General features: G+C 52.0%; 1 non-coding gene across 1 annotated transcript; it reads left to right on the top strand.

Moving 5' to 3' along the window:
- The first annotated feature begins 4223 nt into the window (after positions 1–4223).
- TRNAS-AGA lies at positions 4224–4304 on the top strand. The gene has a single exon. It is a non-coding gene; the product is annotated as a tRNA-Ser (tRNA).
- The last annotated feature ends 754 nt before the right edge of the window (positions 4305–5058 follow it).

Raw genomic sequence — 5058 nt, 5'->3', positions numbered from 1 at the left:
TGAAATGGATTTTCCATTAGAGTCTCTGGGCCAAAATAGACTTCTCTGGGAATGGAATGAGATGGAGCTAATCTGGTGATAGCTACACACATTCCAGAAATATTTAAATGCAAACTATTTCACTCTACAGTTTGCAAATCCAGTCGCACAGACCTTTCTCTACACCCAGGGTCTCTCCTTCCACTCTGGGGCCTGTCATTCCAGGCCCATAAGCCTCCTGCTACTTCCAGGGACTGTCAATACACCTTGGAGCCTGTCATTCCATTCCCAGAATACTCCCAGGAGCTGTCATTCCACTTAGTGGTATCCCATTCCAGTTCCAGAACACTCCTGCCATATCTAGGGGCTGTCATTCGACTCTGGGGCTTGTCATTGCAGTCCCAGAATATCCCCGCTACTTGCAGGGACTATCATTCCACTTAGTGATCTCCCATTCCAGTTCCAGAACACTCCTACCACGCCCTAGGGTAGTTATTCCAGTCCAAGACCACTCCTGAAACTTCCAGGGGCTGTCATTCTACTCTGGGACCTGTCATTCTAGTCACAGAACACTGCTGCTACACCCTGGGGCTGTCATTCCCTTCCGTGGTCTCACATTTAAATATTTCTGGAACGTGTGTAGCTATCACCAGATCAGCTCCATCTCAATCCACTCTGGGGACTCTCGTCCCAGTTCCAGAACACTCTTGCTACACCCTGGGGTTGTCATTCCACTCCGTGGTCTCTCATTCAAGTCCCAGAACAGTCCTGCTCCACCTGTGGCTGTCCCACTCTGTGGTCTCTCATTCCAGTCCCTGAACACTCCTGCTCCACCCTGGAGCTGTCATTTCACTTCAAGGGCCTCTCATTCCAGTTCCAGAACACTCCTGCTACCCCCAGGGGTTTAGGGCTGTGCAAAAAATAAAATTCGGATTCGGGTTTATTGGACCCGAATTTTTTTTTGGGAAACCCGAAAAAACCCGAATATCTATACCGGTAAAGCATAGATATCCGAAAAGATTCGGAAAACCTGAAAAATTCGGGTCCATTATAACCAATGGGGCGATTGAAGTCAATTGCAAAAATCCTCTTGAAACTTTCCTGGGGGCTGGGGGGGAGGGGGTTTGGCGTAGAGGCTCCAAACATGGAGGGAGCTTACTGGAACCTCTCTCCAACATACCCAGAAAGTTTCAAGAAGATTGGACCAGGGGGCCCAATTCTATGGGGCCCCAAACAGGTCACCCCCAGATCAGCTTGCTGCACTGTTTATTGCCGGTTTGCCGCCGAAATTCGGCGGCAATTCGGCAACATTGTATCCTATGGACCTTGGGGGGTATGCTAGGTGTTTATCTTGGAATGGCGAAAAAATTCGGGTCCAATACATTTAAATCTGATTTTTACCTTCCCCCCCTTTTTGCATACCTCTAGGAGGGGGGTTGAGGGAGAGGCTCCAAACGTGGAGGGTGGTTACTGGAACCTCTCCCCGACATACCCACCAAGTTTCAAGAAGATTGGACCAGGGGGTCCAATTTTATGGGCCCCCAAACAGGTTGCCCCATCCCTCCATTGTTCTCTATGGTGGGGAAAAAAGTTACTTTTTTCCCCACCATAGAGAACAATGGAGGGATGGGGGCAACCTGTTTGGGGGAGCATGTTTGCAAACTTTGCATTGCCAGACTAGCCAGGCCCAGCCAGCACTGCTGCAGAACCATAGATGTGACCCCCCACCACCACAACCTGTGCCAAATGGTGCCCCAAACCCCAAAACCAAACCAACTTAGCTCAAACCAGAGAATCTCTCTACAGCAGCAGCACTGAGGTGGCATGTTTGTGCATTGCCAATGCCAGCCAGGCACAGCACCAGCAGCAGGACCAGAGCAATCCGCCCCCCCCACCTGTGCCAAGGTGCAATGCCATTCAGTGTCCAAAACCAACATAACTTGGTGCAAACCGGAGAATTTCTGCAGACTGCAGCAGCAGCCTACAGACTGAGGGACCTTGTTACTGCATGCCAGCCAGGCCCAGCAACAGAACCAGAGCAATCTGCCCCCCCCCCCCACAACCTGTGCCAGGTTGCCAGTCAGTGCCCCAAAACCATCAGAAGAACTTGGTCAAACTAAACCTGCCCCCCCCCCCCCACAACCTGTGCCAGGTTGCCAGTCAGTGCCCCAAAACCATCAGAAGAACTTGGTCAAACCAGAGAATCTCTCTACAGCAGCAGCACTGAGGTGGCATGTTTGTGCATTGCCAGTGCCAGCCAGGCCCAGCAGCAGAACCAGTCCACCACAAGTGTGCCAATGCCAGGCAGTGCCCAAAAAACCCCAAAAGCAAACCAGACAATCTATCCCTGTGCAGTGGCAGCAGCCTACATAGGGAGCATGTTTGCAAATGGCAGCCAATGCCCAGCTGCAGAACCAGAGCAATCCCCCCACCCTACAACCTCTGTGCCAGTCACTACCCAAACCCAAGTAGTGGACTCAGGCCAAAAAGCCTGAGGATTTCTGCAGTATATAACTGAAGGGGGGGGGCAGGCAGGGCCTGTGCAAGTGAGCAATTAGCTAGGGGCGTGCGTTTCCCCACTCAGCATCTGAAGAGAGGCAAAGGGAGGCCAGAAGAACCCAAATGGCCCCAAATAAGAGTGGCTGCCAACTCTCCAGGGGGCGCCCAAAGATTGAGATAGGATGATTCCCGGGTTGGGGAATCATCCAGAGGGATGATTATTAACCCTAACCCTAGTTTCGTAACCCTAACCCTAGTTTCGTAACCCTAACCCTAACCCTAGTTTCCTGAAGGGGGGGCAGGCAGGGCCTGTGCAAGTGACGTGAGCAATCACTAGGGGTGTGCGTGCGAATCCCCATGCAGTGCACCTGAAGAGAGACAAAGGGAGGCCAAAGGAACCCAGATGGCCCCAAATTACAGTGGCTGCCAACTCTCCAGGTGGCGCCCAAAGTTTGAGATAGGATGATTCCTGGGTTGGGGAATCATCCAGAGGGGTCCCACGTATGCTACCTCTAGGAAGGTGGCAGCAAGGAAGTAAGATAGCTCCACCCCCACCGGGCAGGGGCAGGCAGGCAAAAACATCCTGAGCCACACAGCGGCTGGCTTGTGGGTCTCCCCGCCCCGTTCCCAGCAATGCAGGAGATTCACACAGAGACGTCTCCCTTACAACCCCAGAGGCCCCTCCTCCATGCCCAGAAGCACTATTTGCCTAGCCTGCTTTGGAAATCCAAAGGTGGGCTGCCCAGAGGCTGAAAAGGAGTTGGGAACTTGGGAGTCGGACTTGGTCCCCTGTTCAGGGCAGGGGACAGCAGCAGAACCTGTGCACTGCACGCCCCTCCCCCAACCACACCCAGCCCGCCTGCGCCATGGCCAGAAGAGACTGTAAGGAGAGATGACTAGTCTGCTTTGGAAATCCAAAGGTGGCCACTGGCCACAGGCTAAAAAAGGATTTTTACCATTGACCAACCCCCCACTCTAAACAATTTGCCCAAAACCCATCACACACAGCATCACCGCTCAATGCATCAAGATGCTGGAAGTTGAAACCACAGTAGCACCGGACGCCAGTCTTCTAGCATCCTGCTCTGATTTGATTAGCCAAAAAACCATGCCTTGGTGAATGCAGGCCACTTCGTCAGCCGCATGAAGGCTCATGTCTACTTAGCAAATAAAGACAAGAGTCCACAAGCGACTAAGCGAAGTGCGGCCTGTCTCCTCCTCCTCCTCCTCCTCCTCCTCCTGTCAGTTCACGTCCAGAAAAGTCCAAAAAAATTCAAAAAGCCATTATCTACCGAACCGTGTCCGTGGCTTGGTGTGATGCAGCCCACCTTGTCAGATGCCTGGAAGTGCCTGACAGCAATATAGGCAAGGCTGGGCACTTCAGGCTTCTGTCAAAGGAGGCAGCCTCTCAGGCACTCTGTCTCATGATCATGCCAAGGAAGCAGCCTCTGTCCTGTCAGCTTGCCTGTCCGTCTCTAGTAGAGAGTGAGACTTCTTTGTCAACCTGTGTGAAAAAGACCAACACAACAAGAAGACCTGCCCATGCCCAAGGTGAACCAATGTTACCTCTAAGCTGAGTTAGTGTGAGCCAGGTTTTTTGGGGGGCAGAATTGCTCTGGCTCTGCTTCTCTCTCTCTCTCTCTCTCTCTATCTCTCTCTCTCTCTCTCTCTCTCTCTCTCTCTCTCTCTCTCTCTCTCTCTCTCTCTCTCTCTTTCTTTCATTTTGTGGCAAGCTCTTTAACCAAGTGGTCGTGGCCGAGTGGTCAAGGCATTGGACTAGAAGTCCATGGGGTCTCCCTGCGCTGGTTCGATTCCTGCCGACCACGATATTTCATTTTCATTCCCTTCCTCGTTTATTTGTGTTGGGTTAGTTTTAGACCTGTCTCCTTGATTTTAAGAAGCTTCTGCTTTCACACCTTTTAATTCCTACCCTTTCTTTTTATTTATTTATTTATTTTTTATTTACATGAGACTTATATACCGCCCATAACCCCTAATGGGTCTCAGAGCGGTTTACAGATTTACTACTATATAGTAGTGATTAAACCTACCTAGGGCCACATTTCACAAGGGGAGGGACTCCCTATCAGCACCCTATTGGCAGTGCATTCTCTCTTCTCCCGGCGGGCTCCGAATGTTGTTGTTGTCTCTGGCATCTTCTGGTTACCTGGCGACCTTCTTCCGGAGGCTCAATGTTTTTGCGGGCGAACGCTCTTCTGGCTGCAGCTTCCGGCTCACGTCCTTCCGGCTCCAGCCGTGCTGCGCCGTCCTGCGTCCGCTTCGCCTGCGTCCTGCGTTCGCTCCGCCTTCCGTCAGGTCTGGTCATCCGGAATTCAGCCGCCATTGTTGTTGTTGTTTCGCCACTGCCGTCTTCACCTCCGTTGCTGCTGCCAACACTCCTTTCTAAACCATGGACATTTCTGTGCTCTGTTATTTGGGTTGCACAGCCAACACTGCAGCATAACCAGACCAACCCCTCCCCCCAAAGCCTTTGCCAAGTTGCCAGTCAGTGCCAAAAACCAGAACTTGGTTCAAACCAGGGATTCTCTGCATACTGCAGCAGTGGCAGCCTACAGGCCG

Source organism: Gekko japonicus, unplaced genomic scaffold, assembly GCF_001447785.1.
Source record: "Gekko japonicus isolate JY-2015 unplaced genomic scaffold, Gekko_japonicus_V1.1 scaffold49, whole genome shotgun sequence".
NCBI lineage: Eukaryota > Metazoa > Chordata > Lepidosauria > Squamata > Gekkonidae > Gekko > Gekko japonicus.
Note: the sequence above shows the minus strand (reverse complement) of the source record. Positions and strands in the feature narration are given on the sequence as shown.